Here is a 22,810-nt window from a genome sequence, read left to right on the forward strand (position 1 = left end):
AGATTCGTATAAATTCGGCCTTGAAGTCTTCAAATTTATACAACACAGGATTTAGTAGAGACCAAGGGCATGGACCACGCCACAGCATCCCGGCTCAGATAAGACAGCAAAAACACCACTTTTGTTTGATCTTCTTTGAACAATATGGGTTTGCACAAAAAATGTAAAGAGCACTGAGTAAGAAAGCCCTGTGCCTTATGGGGATCTCCCTGAAACTTTTCTGGAGGGGCCAAAGGAATAGTTGGGGACATGGCATGCACGACAGTCGTCAATTCAGATAAGGAAGAGGAAGATGTGAAGGTTTGGGGATTAGTTCCCCCAAAGTTAGGACTGGGACCAACAGTAAGCTCATCTATCCTCTGACGCAAATAACTTGCCTCATGATTGGACTTCCTAACCTCCTCCCTAGTCTCACTTAACTGCTTCTGCAACACCTCAAGAATGGAAGCCAAAGTCTTAACGTCAAAACCCTCAGCCATCTCGCCCAGACAAAAGGTAATTGAAGGCACTTCAATCTGTCAAGAAGCAGTACCTGAAATTCCTGATTTCCGTGGGAGCGTACGGCCGAGGATGTCTTTTGCAGATTATTTCCCAACTCCCAAACACCCCTGGCCCCAGAAGACTCTGAGCCCAGAAATGAGGGGGAAAGGGGAAGTGGAAAGACAAATAGAGAGACTGCCACACTGGTGTCTTCTTCTCTATCTTCAGTAGGAAGAGTATCACCTAAAACGAGTAACAGAGGATTACTACAGTTCTCATTTCAAAATGTGTACATTGAATAGGTAAACTACTACTACTGTGCCTAGAACCTCTATACCTGTTATAGTGTGGAATTTGCCTCTCTCTAGCTGATGTATTAATAATGATTGATTGAAAAATTGTCTTCTCAGCAGTAGTCTTATGAACTTTTCTTTTCTTGTTTCTGTATTGTAGATTCTTTAACTGGAGGGAGGAGCCAAACTCAAGATGGTAAGTAAAAGTATATTAATATATGCATATATATATATACTCCTAAATATGAATGGAATCGTGATTAAATAAGAAGCCGGTGCTGCCAGGCTGCTCTGCGCAATATGTGGGAGAGTTCTGAACTAAAACCTCAGCTCTCTCTCAGCATGAAATAATAGGTTCTTTCGCTGGATGTCAGACGTCTAATGTTCTCAGCGGACAAAGTAAAGTCAAGCAATAAGCTTTCTAGGATGTCACAACTGGTGCTCACACTCTCTAGACGACGTCAGTTCTCAAACGAGGAATTCACTGAAGCGGGACTAGATGCTGAATTTCTGCAAAACTGCACAATCAAAAAAAAATATATCAAAATAAGCTCGCTTATCCGAACTCCAAGGCTGAACTTCAGAAGACGGAGCTTCGGGGAAAGTGACTTGCAGTGAAAATACCTGACAGGATATGATGTCGCCTGCTTGGCATAGAGCGTCAGGAACGAGTCACAGATAAAGGATACGATAGCTGTAAATCCAGAACGGACTCTGGAACTTGAATGAGCGGTCTAAGGAAAGACCCTCAAAAAGACGTCAGGCTCTGTTGATAACACAGTTGAAGTGCACAGCATTCAAAGTGCTCGCGCACGAAATGGCGGACTGAAAATAATAAACTAGAACGCTAACCTGTCCATAGCGCTCTCATGCTGGTTGAGTGTCTGGGAAAGCATCACTGTGCCACAATCTCGCAACTCTTTGGCTCCAACTAAAAATAGAACGTTGTGTAGATAAAACATTTATAATCCTAAACGTGTGTGCAGAGGACAAGCCCCGACCTACCAACTGGACCGTTCTGACACCATCTGCACATATCATCATGGCGAGACGGGTGGGCTGGGTGGGTAGAAAGGAAACAAAAGGAGAGGGTGATTGCATTATTATCAATTTCGACCAGATCAGCATGGCAGAGAAACTGTTTCAGGGAAGTCCAAACCAGGGCCCAGGGGCATGAATGCTTTGCCTCTCGTTTTTTTTTATCCCCCGCTACAGGGTCTCCAGATTAAAGGCCGGGTTGTTTTGGAGTAGCCTAGCACCGGAACCAGTAAGGGTAAGACGGTGAATAGATTAAGAACTAGGGATGGCTTTCCTCTTTTGGCGGATTTTCCCTTTGCTCTTATATCACTCCCAAATGCAAGAGAATTAACTAGGGAGGAGGGAGTGGATTACAGTCTAGTATCCTCAAATAGATTCCTTACTCTGAGCCAGCTGGACAATAATGACTGACTGGCAGCATTACCTCCCTATCTGATCCAAAGTACGGTGGATTTAAGAACTACTGTTTCCTGTAATATGCACAAGAATGGCGAGGGAGATAAATCATATCTAAGGGTTCTTAGCTGGAACATAGCGGGTCTGAGAAACAAAAGAAATGATTCCAGATGGTTCGACATCTTGAGGGCGTTTGACATGGTGGGCCTACAAGAAACATGGGAAAGGGAAAATAACTTTTGGGTGGATGGGTATAAGAGCTACTGGGAACCCACACTGCCCTCCTTAGCAGGCAGAGCCAAGGGGGTTTAATAACTTTAATTTTCCTTAAACTTTCAGGCACTCATTGTTGATTGGACTCTGGTTCTTGTAACTGTTTAGCGATCAAAAAATTGCCGGTCCATGCCCCAAAATTACTTATTGTTAACTTTTACAATTCCTCTGTAAGTAGTTTTACGAACGAACATTTAGGTAATTTAAAAAGTTTTTTAGATGTCTTCTGGGAGAAGCAATCCACTTCTTACTCGATAATAATCTTAGGAAATTTTAGTATTCATTTATGTCCAAAGAATTGTCATGGATCAGATCCTTTAGACCCTTAAATTTGTCCTAGCTTGCATTTCGAGCACTCGCAGCAAGGGGGGTTTCTCGAGGACCTGAATGTGATCTATTAAAACCAAGTTTAAATATTGGAGAACCGAGGATCCCCACCTTTAACCTCTTTGATGCGTTGGACGGGCCCTGGCTGTCCGAAGTCACAGGGGGCATGTGCGGAAGACGGCCAGCCGCCGTCCGAACCACGCACGCGTCATTTTTTTCAGCACCGCAGCGGAATGTTCACTGCAGCAAAGAGGTTAGGGGGAAAGGCTCAAACTCCATAATTAACTACATTTTTATTACCCCTGGTCTACTAACCCAGGTGGTCTCATATAATGTGCTGTGGTCACATTGTAGTGCTCACAATCCTATCCATCTTATATTGGGCAGAGGTATCGGATTTGTAGGAGAACCTGGGAGGGCCACCACTCGTAAGTGTCTAGAGCTGATGGACCATGGCTGAAAGTTGAAATGGAGTAAGGTAGTCCAGTAAGGACTATTTCTCAAAAACATGTGGGAAAACATAACTGAGGATATAGGGCTTTGCCTTGCTCATACCAAGCCGGGGGAAGAAACTCTTTCAGCCTTTGAGAGGTTATGTGAACAGGTGGCTAGAGGTCTCACACTCCCAAGGAGGAACTGCGAGGAAAGAGGAGAGAGGTGGTTGGTCATGTATGCACCGTAGCCCACCAAAGCCTTTTTAATGCCCTAAAACAAGTATCACAACCCCAGATAGCTGCCCTTAGAAAGAAATATAAGTGGGTGCAAGAACATCGCAAAACTGAAATCAAAGAAGAAGCCTGGAATGATTTACTTTCTGTTGATGTTCTTAAGTGCAGCGCCAGGTTTTGGGAGATTGTAAACAAACCTTTTTTTACTGGAATTAGCAACTCCCCATTGGAATGTAATATAACTGAGGCCCAATGGACATATGATGACCAGGTAAATGTGGGAACCCCTAGTTCCCCCTTTAAATAGCATGGGTACACACAGTCTTGTTTTTAACGAGGAGGAAGTAGGGGTGGCAAAAATGCAGATGACTAGCAATAAAGATCTTGGTCCGGATGGTGTTCCGGCACACCTATATAAAAGGAATGAGGCAACATGGTCAAACATTTTAACTCATGTTTTTAATGTCGCTAGTCGGTATGGTTTCCCGGGGTAGTGGTCTCAATCTACGGTTTTCAAAAAGGTGCAAAAAGATGATCCGCGATGCAATAGACCCATATCCCTGATCGATTCCACTGTGAAGGTATTAGGGAGAGTGATCCTCAGTAAACTAACAGATTGGCTTGAGGAAGAGAGGGGTGTGCTATCAAATCTTCAGTATGGTTTAAGGAAGGGAAGGAGCACAATAGACCAGTGCACAAACCTGAAGCTGTTGGGAAATACACAGTGGCTAAGACCGGGGCATTACATCTGGTATTTATGGACCTGTCCTCGGCATTCGATCGAGGTAATAGATCGAAATTATGGGCTCTATTAATGGATATGGGAATGCACACAGTTATATAGTAAATGTTCTGGCGGACCTGCATAGGGACCTTTCTGCGAGGGTGAGATTTGACCAGAGGGATAACTATACTGAACACATTCGTATTGGAAGAGGATTCAGAGAGAGCTGCATTCTAGCTCCCCTTCTCTTTACTTTACACATAAATATTCTTGACTTGCCCCTGTGCTCAGCCTGCCAAGATATCCCTCTCGTGGGGGTTCGGTCAATCCCCACTCTTTTATATGCAGATGATGCAGTTTTAATAGCGCGTACAGCAGTGGGGCTCCAGAGTCTCCTGGATTCTTTTGCGGTCTTTATGAGTTCTCTTTGTTTAAGTGTTAACATTACCAAATCGCGCACCATGATTATGGGCCATAGACCCAAAAAGCTAAAAACGTTCTACTGAGAACGAACTGTAATAACAAGGGTGACTTCATTTACATACTTAGGGGTTCTGTTTGATGAGAGAGGCTCATGGGTACCACAAAAGAAAGCAAAAAAGCATGCTATGGCAAGATCAACAGTAGCTCCCCTTGGTTTTGCACAGAGACTCTGGGCTAAACCGATTGAAGCCTTGCTTAATATCGACAGAGCTAAATGTATAGCCATCTCTAATTATGGGTCCGAAATCTGGGGTTACAAGGATGCAGAGGAACTACAAACAGTGGAAAATAAGTTCCTATGGAATTTGTCCTCTGTTCCGCAATCCACTCCCACATATATTATTAACCAAGAATTCGGCGTAGTCTTTGTTTCTGATCTGATAGGATTGGCTCCACTCATGAATTGGATAATGATCTGGACCAATCATGAACTGGTGTTAAATCGTGAGATTGCTTAACCTTGGATAGAGCTTGTTGCATCCCGTGGTTCCGGTATGTAAAGACCATAACAAAAAAATTAGGGTTCCTGATCTCTTTGAGACTCCAGAGAACCTCAGGCAAGAGAATCTATTGTGGGTTAAAAAACATTTTCTAAACATGAAATTTACTGAGAGAGAGGTTAAAGAGATAATGAAACCCATGGTACGAGCCTATCTTTTGCTGAAAACAACCCCTTTGACAGAACTGTATCTAAAAGCTGTAACAAAGCTTTATCACCGCTTTCTTTTAACTACATTCAGATTTAATCTTTTGCACTGTAAATTGGCCGAACCGCAGAATTGGAGAAAGGTATAAGATCTAGACCCTTGCACGTGTGATAACTTCTCCACCCAAGACACCTTGCACTTTATCATGCTATGTGACCATTTCCATGAAATTCGTAATCAGTTTTTAGCGCCTATTTTAAAGGTTAAGGTTTTATTTAGGTACGGCCTGCACTAGTTTATTTACAGATGCTGAATAACACATGGGAGAGTTGCTGTCAGGGAAAGGAAAAGAAGGCCCACTAAGTCATGCAAAGAGGTATCTCCTTCATAATCACGAAGAATAGTGTTTTAATGGGGATGTCTTTTTTAATTGAAGAATACCTTTTTATGAAATATGTGAAGAAACTGTTTTTTTAGGTTTTTTTATGGTTGATTGTCCTTTTTGCCTCAGAGAAATTTTAAAGACCTTTTGCATAGGCTTTTTTACTAAAACTAATCAAAAGGCTGTAGACCGTTTGTGATGAATTTTATGAAGTTGATGATGAAACGTATATAATCTTTATTGCTTGATTAATACAAATCATTGCAATCAAAACATCTTCACATTACATAATATTTAAAAACTGTACCACATATACTATTTAAACATTTGCCAATACAATCATAATAATGTCTAAAAAACAGATCAAATCTCCATACATCATTATTTACTACAACATAAGATTGCACATTTTACAGTTTAAAGTGACAGCGTTCAAAGCATACTAAGTACCTGTATCTAACGATAAGAATAAAATGCATTAAAAAATACTTCAATAGTTTTTACAGCAGAATATTACACATGTTGCATTTTAAAGTGCTAACGAACAGTAATTGCAAATTCAATTCTATTAAAACAATAATAAAGTGCTTCAAAAGATCAGTAATGGTGAAATGGTGAAACTGTGAAACTTTTATAGTTACATTTCTAATTATCACCCTAGCAGCATGATCACTAACATATAAAGGATATACATAATATTAAAAACTATTAGGTTCCAAAGCCATAGAAATAATGAAACTGAAACTTATTATATCAGACATTTTTCAACTGCACTTTTGATGATAAAACTTTTTTAGTGATGCCTAAGATTATTTTATCATGACATTCTGTATATGGTTTTATGTTGTATGTGATATGTGTAGTGTACTTTTATGGGTTTTATTAACTAAATAAATTTGATTTGACCTACTGACTGACTGAGTTCCTCTATGTGTTCCGCTTCCATCACAGTAAGAGATGGACAGCAGCCTCTGGGGCAACCCTGGGGAACCTGGAGACAAAAGATCAATGGTCAGAGGAAGAAAGTGAACACTCTTCTACCTGGAGAGAATTAACAGCAGTGTGGAAGGCACTGCATGCTTATTTTCCACTGTTAAAGGAAGCCACATCTAGTTGTAAGGACAGGCAAACAAGTGGTGAAATGCTATCTGAATCACCAGGGCAGTACAAAGAGCAAAGGGCTGAACCTGAAATACTGTTCAAATGTTTTCTTGATGAAGGAAATTCTCCTAGCCTTTAGAGCAGTTTATATTCAGGGCCAGTTGAATTTCGGGGTAGACAGCCTCAGCCACAACCTCCCATCGTCATTGATGTATCACTTGTCTGTCCGGAAATTCAACTGGATTTGCAAGCCCTTCAGTTCACTGTGGATGCCTCTATTTGTGTCACAACACAATGCTACTAGTGTTCTGTATGGAGAGATGGTGTCCACAAGCATGTGCACTGGACGTGCTGTCAGTTCCCTGGCCCAAATGAATTCTATATGCCTTTCCACTGATTCCCTTGCTCCCAAAAGTTCTTCAGAAGATTTGGGAGGAGAAGACATCATTAATTCTGGTAGCTCCTTTTTGGCCTCAACACCCTTGATTTTCATTTGTAATGTCACTATCAGAGGAAGAATATCTCCATCTGTCTCTGGAGCCACCGCCTCTACAGTTTTGCCTCTTACTGCTAATCCAGCTTCAACACCTCTTATTGACTGCCTGGAACCTGGGAGGGAAGGCTTGCAATGTATGTAGTGTTCACTAGAAGTTGTCCAGGATATTCAGGTCAATAGGAAAACCTCAACCCTATCTTCTTACAGGAAGCATTGGGGTTCATTCCACAGATGATACAGTACTAAGGGGTTTGATCTACTTTCATTAGATGAGTTCCAGATTCTTGAGTTCCTGAGGGATGGGTTTCTGCAAGGTTTGGCACCCTCTACTTTGTCCAACCAAGTCTCAGCCAATAAGGCACTCAAGAGGCTAGAGCATTGTGCCGATATTGCCCACTCATAGGGTGACTACTGAAATGCTTTAGGTTAATAAGAGCAGAAATATATTTAACCCTACTCCAACATTCCACTACCTCTCAGTAGTTTTAAGAAGTTTATAAGAGATCTATTTTGAGCCTCAGGAGAAAGCAGTATTAAATTGGTTATCTGTTAAGACAGCGTTTTTGATTGACATTACCTCGGCAGGAAGGTTGAGGGAATTGGGAGATTTAATCACTTAGTTTCATTACTTAAGATTCTTTCCGGACAGGGTAGTTCTTAAATGAGACCCTACATGTGTACCTAAAGTTAACTCATCTTTTCATCTGTCACAGGAAATCATCTTCCCCATCTTGCAGTAAGACAGTGACTATTTCGTTCCCTCTTCTTTGGACATAGGGAGATCTATGCCCATCTATTTGGATCAGACAAAGGAATTAAGGGTGTCTAGTGCTCTCTTTGTGTGATACAGCACAGTGACCAAAGGCAAAAGTTCAGATCTGAAACATTCAGTAGGTAGGTGAGCCGAGCTATCTCATAAGCATACAGATTACTGGATGATTCCACTCCATCTTCCAGTCTAGGGCAATCTACAAGAGCAGTTTCAGCAACTTTGGCTTAAGCAGGTAGCGCATCCACATAGGAATTGTGTAGAGCCATGACTTGGTCATACCATCCGACATATATAAAACACTATAAACTAGATCTTACCAATTCTGATGGCTTTAATTTTGATTAACCTGTTTTGAAATTGTCAATGAGGCATTGTCAACTCAATAAAGTATGAACTTCTGCATCATTTGGCTGTTGGTGCATATTTGTATGGCATTTGGCATATCCTCATTCATCTATAATTGGGACAAGGAAGGCTAGCTGAGGGGGTAATGATCCAATTACTTACTGGTAATCTTCATTACCCTGATTTGTAATCCTCTGCATCCCAGTTTACAATCTTGTCTTCCTCCTGCCTGTGTTTGAACCTCCAATATGGAGATTGTGTAAAGATACAGGTGTAAGGGCAGGGAGGAACATTATCTTACCACTAACAATGGAAATGGAGAAAGGACACAATAAGATGGGATTAGACAATCCATAGCGCGTGAGAGCTCTGTCTGGAGGTGGTTGCCTCATTCAGATATGACTGGGACGAGGAGGTCTATGAATTGGGGTAATGAAGATTACAGTAAAGTAATTGGATTAATCTGTTTATTTAAAGTGATTATATGAAAGTTATGAGAAACCAGGAAATCACTCTAAAAGAGCAAAACATGGAACAAAATGAGTTAAATAACAAATACCAAACAGAGTCCAGGCTGAGGACTGAAGAGTGGAATGAAACTGGAAAGTTACATTGGCAGGAAGAGAAACATATGGGGAAAACCAACAATTTAATAGACAAATAACAGTTGTTATCAACAACAGTACAGGCAAAAATGTAAGCAACAAATGCATTATGTTCTTTTAAAACAACTTCATACAGCAAGGTGTTCCAACTGAGAAAATTTGTTTGTGAAAAGACACAAATAACCCAAAAGAACTGCATAAAACTGAAGAAATTGAGGAAATAAACAAATATCTACTTGTTTGGGTGAGGCTAGAGGAGGTAGAAGGGTACAAAATGTTCTATGTTTTTATAGACTGAGGTATAAAATTCCATTCCTGTCTTGCGGAAATAAGCCAGAAACCAGGCATAAACAATATCATTGAAATAAGGAAAGAAAATAAACAGATTTGAGAGGTGTTTGTATAGTACCAGGTCACAATATCACATGCAATATATTTCTTGACAAAATGTCACACCACTATATTGCCCAAAATATCACATCTCATGATAAGTGTAGGTAAATAGATGTGAAATTGAGGAGGGCAAATATATACTTAATCTGTGATGTAGTGGTAGACAATATAGTGAATGGAATATTTTTGTAGGTCAATATTGTCGACCTCAGTTCAGTGACAACCGTCTGTTGCGAAGTGTCATGTTAAGCCAAAAGTACTAATGACAGAGGCAAGAGAAATAGTAACAAAAGATTTTTTAAAAAGTAAATGGGTGATGGAGTGGTGCAATTTAGACTCCACCCTTACATGTCACAGAAATGCCCTTATGTACCTACATGTGACACTATAGTTACTGTATACCTTGATAATATTAACATGTGTGAACATTTATTCGCACTAATTATATTTATTTACTGTAGAAACTAGAGTTTTATAAACATGTGCGCTAATGTTCAGTTTGACATGAAGACATGTATTCTGTATTCACGTTTACATTTATACTTTAAGTAACAGTTGCATATTTGAAAGTGTAATCATGTATGCTTTTACTCACGTTTGCATTTGTTCTTGAGTTACATGTGCACAAGTATAACAATGCATTTGAAATGCACATTAAATGTTCGGTTAAAGTTAACCTGACTAAAGGCCTTGTGATTCTGAAATGTACTTTGCTTGGTCAGCCTGTTCTTCCCTTTGCAGGTACGTTCTCAGTGTTTTTAATAATTAGAGAAAAGAATATTGTTGTATGTATTAGTTTCTTGATAGTATGGTCTGCAAAGAGAAATCTTGGCAAGAAATCTGAAGACTTAATGCTCAGATGAAGCCTCCTATTCATGTTGTACCAGGAATGGAGGGATATCCTTGGTAGCAGTTAATGTCCAAGTTCTGTAGGATGTGAAAGTCTGGTAATGTTGCAAATGCACAAACAAGAAGTGAAATGATTGGCTCCTGGTGGTGTGGCAAGTGATATGATTGTTGCTAAAGTATCTGTTTATTTAATTAGTGTTCATGCTGTTAGAAGTTAGAGCAGATTTCAGTAGACTTTGAGGGGTACAGAGCTCTCTGTTCCCTTTATTCTTGCAATTGTGAAGCTTCCTGCTAAACACTTTTCCCAACTCTGAAAGACTTCTACTGGACTCTTCACAATGCTGACTCTCACACTTCTGAATTTCCTTGAGACCTTATTCTAAACTTACAACCTTGATTAGATTTAGAACTTATTCGTGTTTAGGAGAGAATATCGGAGTTTCTTTAAGGCACACCTGTTTCTTATTCTCAGTTTCTGTATTGCTGTGGCTGTGATTCATTTGTATCTTATCCTATTGAGAATGAGCGGATTGCAATATTTCAGTTTGCCAGCTGAACTCTTGTATCTTTTTAATATTCTCCTGACATGCGTATATATTGGATTGACTATTAATTGGAAAAAAAACTCCTTAACTTCAATCACCCATTCTTGGTCCTTATTGTGTGGCCAAATAGGCTTCACAAAGATTGAATTGTTTTATTATTGTTAACTCTCAGTGACAACAAACATTTACAAAACTGAGGTGCATGGTTAGATATTTGGATAGTGAAAATGTGCAAGTAATTAAATGGAAGCAAAGCAATCATAAGGGAACCATATAGCCTAAAGACAGAGGGAAATCGGGGCAGTGCACTTTGGCCAATGACCAATGACTACAGAGAAATCAGGATGAACTACAAGCATTGGCAAAGCCAATAGGTCTCACTTATGCAAGACCTATTGGCTTTGTCAATCTTTTCAAGCCATGTTGTACAGCAGCATGGCTGCTGTGCAGAATGGCTGAAGCTAAGAAATAAAAGCACTATGACACAGTAAATGCATTTTTTATTTGTAGTGGAATGCAACACAGAGCAATCATTAGTGGTGGAAGTTAATTGAAAATATTCTACCCATTGATTTTTTGTTTCTCTATCCAACCCATTATCGGCCCCAAATGTGAAACCTTCACGTGGCATGATACAACAATGACTGTGCCCCAATCCTCAGAAGGGGGCACAAGTTAGCTCTGGGTTGTGTTCTCAGAAGAGACAAGATGTTAGGTCATTTGTGCCAGCTACTAAAAGGTATCCCGGAAATACAAGACTGCACTGTTCTGGAGTGCTAGAATTAAAAGTAAGAAAAAAAAAACTCAATCTGAGTACAAGCATCAGAAGGACTTTAATAAAGTAATTAATCAGTACTTGGCAAATGCTCCATTGAAGGGACAAACATACGAAAAACCAGTGAAACTAGCACAGGATCATGAATAAAAAGCATAGAAATAAAAGTGATGAAGTAGAAAAGTAATGTTTAGTAATTGGCAGGCTCTAAACCTTGGGCCCTCTCTGTAATCTGTATTCCTCTGTAGCATCTTGCACATCATCTCCACTTTGCCCATGTTGTCCTTTTCTTTATTTGTATGTTCTTTTATCTAAAAAGTTTACTTTTAGTGAAGCTTATTGTTGTTAAACCTACTTTCTCATTTTAGTGTCTCTCACAATGCTTTCTTCTTTTTATTTCTTCTAAGATATTTGTTACTATGCCGTCTCCTTCAATTACTTTATGTTGATGACACACTTGGTGCTCTCTAAACATTTTTTACCTCACTGCACTTTTCTACAAAGGGTGGAATAATTTTCCTACTTTGCCATTTTACCTAAGTTTCACACTCCAGATAATTTTTTTATTTAATCCCGTTTGTTCACAGAAAACACATCTAATTCAAAATATTTCATTGAAACCCAATCTTACTAAAAACGCAATTGCAAAAATGCAGTACCTATATTTAGTATACTAAGTAAAGGATATTATCAGTATTAGGTTTAGGATAAGGATTGTAGCAAGGCTATGGTCAGAGTAAAGGGTTAGGGTTGTGTATAGGGTTGAGGTTAGTGTTGTTGTCAAAGTTAAACGTAGGTTACGATGAGGCATGGGATCAGGGAATCGACTTGGGGAAGATTAGGTTTAGAGTTTGAACTAGTTAAAGGTAGGGTAAAAGTCGAGATGATATGTAGGGTGTGATTTCATAGTGTTTAAAAGTAGACAATTAAAGAATATAATTAAAATATGATATTGCAAGAGGGAAGTTTTCAATCCAAAATAATTCATAGAAATTTACTGAAATTAATAAACCTTGATGTAATCTTTTGTTTTAGTCTATTCGACCAGCTCTTCCCCAGGCCCTTCTGTAAGTGAACCCTCATTCTACACAAACCTCAAAAAATCCTGCATCCCAATGAACACCTAGCATTCAGCTTTAAGTTTATCACTGCTCCGAAAAAAAAAGAAATGCACATCTAATTATTTTTCTTAAATATAAATTTAACGTGTTCCTGAATTATATCTTGATTTCTTAAAGTGGTAGGAAATTAAGGGATTTTGCCCCCTGTTGTCTTGTGCTCTCTGGTGGTATTGTGGTTATTTTATAGGGGGAAACTAAGAAGCCTGTGGTGATCTGTATTATGCAATACTTGTTGGAACTTCATGATGTCACCTGTGGGTTCTTCATGTACTGTGCATTCTCCCCCAATGTTCTCGGTTTGGCAGTTGCAGCTGCCCTGTCTCTCCTTCATGCTGGACGGCTCTCTTTTCCTGAACAAATCTTCAACTACAGCTCCTGCCTCCGCCTCATCTTTACATTGGCGACTGAGGATGGTCAGCTGTTTTTCAGCTGTCGCTTCTACCTACATTTCAACCTCATCAAGCAAAGCGGTTTGATTTTATGAACATTTTCCTTGCCTACAACCCACTTCCATGTGAGTACATTTACCATTATTTCCTACGCGCTGTTCTCTTTGAAATCTACCGAGAGCCGTCCCAGCTGCCAGTCTCCTTTATTACAACTTGCCGGCTATCGTCAGTTTCAAGCTTCGCTACGTGCTATGCAGCGCACCATCAAACTGCTTACTTAATTTCGTTTTACCTACTGACTTTATCCTTACCGGCACCACGCGTTACTTCACTCCTCATTTTCTGCACTGTGTGTGTTTTCACCGCCCAAGCGCTGCTTGTGATCGTCCATTACCTGCTCGGCGTATATTCTTACCGCTTGTTCTTCCACCCTCATGCTACGCTGTGTAATGATGACGTAGTCGAATTTTCATCTCCGCCCAGCGCCAGCACGCACTCCGTTGTCCATAGCAACCTGCACGTCGAGACGCCTTTCTTCTGTTTCAATCACCGCGCCACGACGTTCTTCCGGATTTCCAACGCTCTCACGTCACAAAGGCTTCGCGTCAATTTCAACCCAGGCTTCATTGTTTTGACTACGTCAGCTGCTTCTTCTTTTCACTGAGACTTCTTCCGCTTGACGCTCGCAGCTCTTCATACTTCATTTCATCACGCTGATGTGCACAGCTCAAGCACACAGCTAATTTTACTTTAAAAAAAAAAAGAGAAGAACATCTACATTTTCGCGCTGATGCGCACAGCCTTTACCAGATCATACCTTCTACACCAATATTTACATGCTCAAGTACTCAATTTCTGCACGCTGACGTGCACAGCTTTTCAGTCCTTGCACGCTGATGTGCACAGCTTCTGCATACATTTTTCCCTCAATACACTGATGTGCACACTATCTACTTGCTGACGTGCACAGCTTTTCAGCACTGTACCTACTCGCTGATGTGCACAGCTTTGGCACATCATTTGCACGTATTTTGCTCTTAACAAAAGTTCACCTACTCATTTACGCTACCATATTTACAAGAATATTTTTTTTTTTGGTTATTATAAAATTTCACTATTATTTTACTGTTTGCTGTTTGCTTCCTTGCACTTTTTTTTTTACATAGGAAAAAATAGAAGATCTTGCTATGCAAAACGTATCTCCCCCTGCTCCATTTCTTCAGACTCCTGGAGATCCTCCCCTGGAATGGAAGCTTTGGTTGAGATCTTTCATGGCCTACCTAGGGGCAATCGACGGTCTTAGGTACCGTGCTGAAAGGAAGAAGAGTCTAATGTACTATCATCTTGGTGTGGAAGGGCAGAATTTTTTTGACCATCTACCAATTTATGTTCCACCTACTGGTGAAACCCCTGATGAATTTGAGATAGCTATAGCTAAATTAGACAAGTACTTTGTTAAGACTAAAAACATGGTTGTGCATCGCTACAAATTTTTCACCAGAGCTCAAAAACCCGAAGAAAGCATTGACACTTTTGTCACTGCTTTAAAAATACTTGCATCTAAATGCGAATTTGACAATTTCACCTCTCAACTTATTAGAGATCAACTTGTTGCTCGCTGTTCCTGCAAACAAATCCAAGGGAAATTACTGTCCTGCAAAGATCCTTCTCTCGACAAGGCTATCGACATAGCCAAAAGTATTGAAACATCTTTAGAAGACTCCAAACAATTAGAAGTTTCTCTTTCTAACACTTCCATTTCTGGTGCTGTTTCCACTAGGATATCTCTTCCTACCAAGACTCCTAATTTCACTCCTCGTGACTCTCGTGGTTATTTCAAAAGAATGGGAAACACTGGTTTTAGAAGACCTTTCACACCTAATAGACAATTCAGCCAAAGTACTTTCTGTTATAGATGTGGCTCCTCTTACCATGCTTCCAATTTTAAAAATTGTCCTGCTGCTAATCAACAATGCACTCAGTGTGGAAAAAATGGTCATTTTTCAAGGGTCTGCATGAGAGGTAGAAGAGGTAATGTACGTAGTGTCATGTGTGAAAATGATTTCTTTCAAGATTCTAATCCCCTTGAGCATTCGACTGAACATTCTGAACATTCCGAATGTGATGTGACCAATCAGGAATATGTTGTTGTAGTAAAAGACAATGATACTTTCAGCCGTACGTTTCTTGTCCCTGATCCCGAAGTTGATGCCACTATTGACAATCACCATATCCTACTACTGGTAGATAAAAGGTGCTCGCATCACCATTGTTTCCTATGAGAAATATTCTCACCTTTGGCAAAATAAATGTTTACTTCCTCCTGATGTTCTTTCTGTGGCCTTTGAAGGAAGCAGAATCAACCTTTTAGGCTACTTCTTAGCTGAAATCTCCATTTTCAGCAAATCCATCAAGGGGAAGGTCTATGTTGCCAAACGTGGTATCAATGTTCTAGGACTTATACATCAGGCTGAATTTGGTGTCACCATTAGACCTGGTTTACCCAACCCTGTATCCATTGAAGAATGCAATCTCCCTTCTCCTGCATCTTCTACTCCTGTTTGCAACATTTTTAATAGTGAATTCTGGGAGCACAAATATGGAAAAATCTTTGAGGACCGCTTAGGCAAGATCACCAATTTCCAACACTTTGTCAAGGTCAAAGATGGTGTTTCCCCAGTTAAACACAAGCTTAGGAACGTTCCTCTTAGTATTAGAGAAGATTTGTCCAAACATCTTAAGTCATTATGCGAGCAAGAAATCATTGAAAAAGTAGAATCCACGTTATGGCTTTCTCCTATTGTTCTTGCCAGGAAAAGGTCTGGCGACCTTAGAATGTGTGTGGATTTACGCAGTCTCAACGAAGCTATCTGGGTCGATGGCTTTCCCCTCCCTCGCATTGAGGATTTGATAGCTAAAGTGGGCTCATCCACTTGGTTTTCCAAACTTGATTTAAAAGCAGCCTACCACCAGATTGAGTTACATCCACTCTCTCGTCATCTCACTGCTTTTGTAACTCCTGATGGAGTTTTTCAGTTTCGTCGTCTACCCTTTGGGTTGGCGTCTGCCGCCGCTGTTTTCCAGCGTATCATGTCTGAAATGTTTGAAGAACTCTCTAATGTTGTCGTCTTCCAGGATGACATCCTTATCTTCACTCAAACTGAACACGAACACAACTTGGTCATTGACAAAGTTTTCAACATCTTGGAAAAAAGAGGTGTAACCCTACAAAAGAGTAAATGTGTATTCAAATCCAGAGAGGTAGAATACCTTGGCCATACCATTTCTGAATGTGGTATTAAGCCCAGGCCTGGTCTAGTCAAGAGTATCATTGAGGCCCCTGCCCCCTCCAACAAAGAACAGCTTCTGTCCTTTCTCGGCCTTTGTGAGTTCTACTCCAAATTCATGAGAGACTACGCCAAGACCACTGAATGTTTTAGACTTCTACTCAAAAAAGGTGCCACCTTCAGCTGGTCTGATGAGTGTGAAAAAGGTTTCCAGCTCATCAAAGAACACATCACCAAAGCTCCTGCTCTTCAACCTTTCAATGGGAACAGAGAAACTTTTGTCACCGTTGACGCCTGTGAATATGGCCTTGGAGCTGTTCTCTCACAATTGGCCTATGGTAAAGAATTTACTGTGGGGTTTGCCTCCAGGACTCTCCGTCCTGTCGAGCGAAAATATTCTGTTATTGAAAAGGAACTGCTGGCCTGTGCTTGGAGTGTTGAAAAGTTTAAATCCTACTTATGGGGCAGACCATTTGTCCTTCAAACCGATCATCGACCTCTCGTAGACATTCTATCTGGCAGAAACGTCAAACGCACAACCGCACGGTTGGCTAGACTCTCCACCAAACTGTTAGAATTCAACTTCAAAGTTATCTACATTCCTGGGGGCAAGAACAAACGTGCTGACTGTCTTTCCAGGTTACCCATACAAGAGCCTAACGAAAATGAGTGGGAAACAGAGATTGAAGAATGTTTTGTGGCCAACATTTCACAAATTTCCATTTCTTTCGCTGAGAATGATTGGGTTAATGCTGTTGAGAATGATGCTGTACTTAGGGATGTTGTCTCCTTCATTCAGAAAGGCTGGCCCAAAGAAAAATCTCTCTCTCCTGAACTCCAAATTTATTGGAAAATCAATTCCGAACTTTCCTTGGAAAGTGGCAAAATCGTTAGGGGCAATAAATTCATCCCTCCCTCTGTTTATCGGGAAAAGATTATTGCTGATGCTCATTCTGGTCATCTAGGTGCCACCATTACTAAAAGAAATGTCAGATCGAATTTCTGGTGGCCAAGAATGGACAATCAAATTGTGGATGCTGTCAAACTTTGCACACGCTGTAACTCCAGCGACAAAGTCCTTATTTTGGAAGGTGTTTGTGATTCTGTTGTTCCCCCACCCTGCAGGGCTTGGCAAAAAATTGGCCTGGACTTTCTGGGTCCTTTCCATGTTCTTCCCAACACCTCAAAGTACTTCTTGGTCCTCGTCGATCATCTCTCTAGGTGGGTTGAGGTTGAACCTATCAATGTTCCCAATTCAAAGAGTGTTATTGATTGTCTGACCAAAATTTTCCTGAGGGAGGGTTGTCCGGAAGAAATCCTCACCGACAATGGGGTTCAGTTCATCTCTAAGGAAATGAGTGTTTTCTTGAATAATTGTTGTATTAAACATACCAGAACTCCCTTGTATCACCCTCAGAGCAATGGCAAAACCGAGAGGTTCAATAGAGTTATTGTTGAATGTGTGCAGGCCGCCTTCAAATCCAATAGCTGTATTTTTCAGGCTGTAAAAGATCTTGTATGGTCTTATAGAATTTCTCCACATGTTGCTACAGGTTTTTCCCCCTTTGAATTGATGAGAGGAAGGAAAGCCTCCTCTCAAGCTCTTCCCTTTTGGATGGTCAAAAGTCTCCACAAAGGTTGTGATTTGGAAGTGGCATGGGATTGTGCCAACAAAAAATCTTCCAACTCTCTGCCTTGTGACGTGGGACATTCCAAGAGGTCTTTCCACAGTATCCATGCTGGAGATTGGGTCAGGATCAAAAATCCTGTCACTGTTAAGAAAGGTTTTTCCAAGTTTCTTGATTCCCAACAAGTTGTGGAGGTTCGCAAAAATGCTGTCAAATTGTCCAATGGTAATTGGTGGAGCACTTCTCGTGTTGCTAGAGATCCCTCTCGCGCTTCACGTGCAACTGTCCCTGCAACTGCCCCTACCCCCAATGTCCCAATTAACAATGGTCTTAGGAGAAGCTCAAGGTTGACTGTCAGACCCAACAGATTTCGTGACTACATTTGATTCATCATTCATTTTTATTTCATCTTGTTTTTCTTTTAGAAAGGGGGGAGGTGTGTGGTGATCTGTATTATGCAATACTTGTTGGAACTTCATGATGTCACCTGTGGGTTCTTCATGTACTGTGCATTCTCCCCCAATGTTCTCTGTTTGGCAGTTGCAGCTGCCCTGTCTCTCCTTCATGCTGGACGGCTCTCTTTTCCTGAATAAATCTTCAACTACAGCTCCTGCCTCCGCCTCATCTTTACAAAGCCCCATCATTCGAAATCTTATTGTGCTTTCAACTCTGGCACTGCTATTCCTCCCCATTACAGCCGCACCACAGGAGTACAACCCCATCATTCTTTCACCAGCATTTACCTCACTTGGCAGTGCTGCACGGATTGTGTCATAGAAGTGCACCCTGATTCTTCTACTCTCTGGTTCTGTGCTTCTCCTTTGGGCTAAGGTGATACTCTTAGCCCAAGTCCAGTACACTGCCTGTTACCCAGCAAGGACACCTAGGGGAATATTATCAACTGACAGCGATAAATAAGCTAATCTAAGGGAATTCCTAGATAATAAGCCAGGGAGGACTTAGCCTGACAATCCACCTCCCACAGGGTAATATAGCTAAGTCAGACATTTTTCTGATGTTAGAATCCAGCGTTAATGGGGTCTTAGCACGATTTTTATTGTCGCTATGCATGTATGGGGTATCGTTGTAAATAGTTCGAAGCTGCGTTAGCGATGTTTTCCCATGTAGTGAATGTGAGGAACGCCTACTTTGCATCTCATTAGCGATGAGATGCAAGGCGTTAGTGAAACGGGTGCTAACACAAGGAAAAACACGCTAAAGTCTGTTAGCATGTCCTTTTTAATACTGCGATGGAATTAGCACCGCTTTTCAGCCGGAAACAGCCGCTAAAGCAGCGATAATTGTCTTGATAATATGCCCCCTAGACTTACAGATGATTTATCGCTGCCCGCACTGGTTCCTTTGCCCTTACAACATTTTCTGATTCTGAATTAGAGGTATTCAGATAATCTTTTTGTCGTGCATGCATATACCACACCACCTGTCCCTCTAGCATATATTCTTCACTCTCAGATATTCCTACTTTTACAAGACTGCCATCTTCTCCTGGCCGTCCATCACCACCCCCTGTTGTACCGCTTTTGGCCGCCATAAGTGTGGCAGGGTATGCTCAGACGTGAGTCCCTTGCTCACTTTGCCACTGGATTCAAGCAAGCTGGGCTGAAGACGGCTGGAATGCCAGAAACCGGTCCTCAGAAGCTTGTTTCCGGTCCAGGGTTTCCGGTCCAGGGAAGACATGGCTTGGCAGTTCGGGCTGGACTGTTCCCATGAGGCACAGGGTCAGACTGATTTGGATATAGCCATGTCTGAACTGGGGTGGCAGAGTGGGCTAAAGAACGGTGATGGATTAAACCCAGATCTTTTGACTGGGTGTGAGTGTTTGATTAATTCAGATGCTCCGTCCATCACCACCCCCTGTTGTACCGCTTTTGGCCACCATAAGTGTGGGAGGGTATGCTCAGACGTGAGTCCCTTGCTCACTTTGCCACTAGATTCAAGCAAGCCCGGGCTGAAGACGGCTGGAATGCCAGAAACCGGTCCTCGGAAGCTTGTTTCCGGTCCAGGAAAGACATGGCTTGGCAGTTCGGGCTGGACTGTTCCCATGAGGCACAGGGTCAGACTGATTTGCATATAGCCTTGTCTGAACTAGGGTGGCAGAGTGGGCTAAAGAACGGTGATGGATTAAACCCAGATCTTTTGACTGGGTGTGAGTGTTTGATTGATTCAGATGCTCCGCCACTCACCACCCCCTGTTGTACCGCTTTTGGCCGCCATAAGTGTGGCAGGGTATGCTCAGACGAGTGTCCCTTGCTCACTTTGCCACTGGATTCAAGCAAGCCGGGCTGAAGACGGCTGGAATGCCAGAAACCGGTCCTCGGAAGCTTGTTTCCGGTCCAGGGAAGACATGGCTTGGCAGTTCGGGCTGGACTGTTCCCATGAGGCACAGGGTCAGACTGATTTGCATATAGCCATGTCTGAACTGGGGTGGCAGAGTGGGCTAAAGAACGGTGATGGATTAAACCCAGATCTTTTGACTGGGTGTGAGTGTTTGATTGATTCAGATGCTCCGTCCATCACCACCCCCTGTTGTACCGATCTTCTCCTGGCAGGCAAGGTTTTTTTTAACACATTCTCCTATTATAATGATTACTCTCCATGCTTTTCTGGTAATTTGAGCAATGAACTCTTCTTTTTTAGGTGAAGGGCAATAGAGAGTACAAACTCTTCAGAATAGTGGCCTATGTTGAAGTACTTCATTGATGTACTACTTCAACTCTCATCAACATACTTCAAATGATACAAAAGATGATGATAACGGAAATCCAGAAGAAGAAAACGGAAACACACTAAGCCACAGGTTGCATCCTTAGGAGAAACCTAGGCATGCACTGAGTTAACTTCAAAACAAGTTTGCAAGACACTGAACGTGAATGGCTAATATGAAACCCTATCATTCAAATGCATAGTATTGCATTTCAGGTCTTGGTGTCATCTCCAATAACAGACATATGCTCTGTTGCTAACCATCTTCACTGTTGATCTCCAACTTCTTCCTTGAACGAAGTCTTTTCAGAACTAACCTATCATATGATTCTCATTAACGTAATATGATTAGCAGTGGCAAACACCCTACTGAAATTTAAATATTTTACCCTGAGTTATTTCCCCCTGATGAATTTAGCACACACCAAGCCAAATAGCTCAATCAGCTTCTTTTGGGTCTACTTCTTAATGCATTATATTTTTTTTATTTATTTTACATTTTTAATAATGCAGCTGTAGCGATCAGTGCTTCAAATCATAAAACATCTTCAATTGTATAAGGAATAAAACTATTGACAGAGCTATGAACAGCAGCCATCTTAGAGGGAATTGTAACAGAGAAGGGACCCACTAAACCCTAACCACTATGAAAACTATCAGAATAAACATTTGGGAGGAAGACAATTTCTTGCAGCTTGACTCCAGTAAGACGGAGGTCCTGCTTTTTGGAAAGGCACATTTAATATAGTCCAACCGGGGGCGTGGCCAAGATGGCGGGGTGAGCGGACGCTTCCTCCCGCAGCTCCTCCAGCCCAACTAGGCTCGAGCCCTTTTCTTCAGCTTTTCTCCCCCCGCTGATGCTCAGCGGATGAGAGGAGTGTGGCGGAGTACCTGGTGCACGCATTGATGTCGCTTTGACCCTAATCGCTCTGGTGGAAGCGTCTCAAAAGACCGATCGAAGATCGAGGGGCGACGGAGCGCCCGGGAGGCGGAGCGTATCGGAGTGCTGTCCATGCGCCTCGGCTGGGCCTAGTGCTGAAAGTTGGCGATCTGGGTGGAGGCCGTCCCGGCACTCGACGGAGTCGGAGGAAAGCCACAGGCTAGAAGACCCGCTACGCAGAGGACTTTGGATGCGCGCTTTGGCGCTCGGACTTGAGGTGGTGGCACCCTGCCTGACGAGGGACCCGGTCCCGAGATTGGAGGGCGATGGGCTTGAAACCAGGGAGGGATCTGCCGACTTTTCTAAGTGACAGTGCAGCCTCGGCTGTGGAACTTTTCGGGTTGCCTGGTTTCTGGGGTGCCCCGGTGGTGTCGCCGAGCTCGGGCGATCTGCTTGGCCCCTCCCAGCCGCCATTTTGTCCCCGCGGGTCGGTGTCGTTGGCCTTCCCCGGAGCCCCTTGACGGCGGATTTCTGCGCCCTCCGCCTCTGCATGGCTATTTCCCTGTGGAGTGTACTGGCCGAGGCCCCCCAGTATAGATTCCAGCTGCCGTCCCGACTGGGCGCCCACGGCTGGTAGTGCCCGGACTGACCCGCCATTTTGTCGTCCGTGATGCAGCCCCCCGGACCTGACGGGAGCTCCCCATATCGAGTGCTTGCTGGTGGTTGGGCATTCCCCGGAGCGGTTAGGCCTGTGCCCACTTTTCAGTTGAAGCGCTCGGAATGACTGGAAGAGGTGGTTCGAGGAAGGGGGACCGCACCCTGCCGGATATGCTTGGCAGGGCCCAGCAGCTACGGGACAGAGCACAGCCGTCACCGGGGTCTTCCCGGGCCTCAGCGGACGCGTCTGGGGGAGAACCCTCTGTCACGAGATCCTTCATGGAAGAGCTGTTCAATTCCCTCAAAGAGGACTTCCAGACGCTGCAGCGGGAAGTGGCTAGCGAGGTCCGTGAGGTCCGCAGGGAGGTGGAGGGCCTCGGTGAACGGGTTGAGACGGTGGAGACGGCAGCCCAACGCCGGGACGATGAGATTGTCCACTTACAACAAGACGTTCTCCGTCTCCGGGAGCAGTGCGTTGAGCTCCAGGCCCACTCCGAGGACCTTGAGAACAGGTCCAGGAGGAATAACATTC

This window comes from Lissotriton vulgaris, chromosome 6, assembly GCF_964263255.1.
Source record: "Lissotriton vulgaris chromosome 6, aLisVul1.2, whole genome shotgun sequence".
NCBI classification, from domain to species: Eukaryota; Metazoa; Chordata; class Amphibia; order Caudata; family Salamandridae; genus Lissotriton; species Lissotriton vulgaris.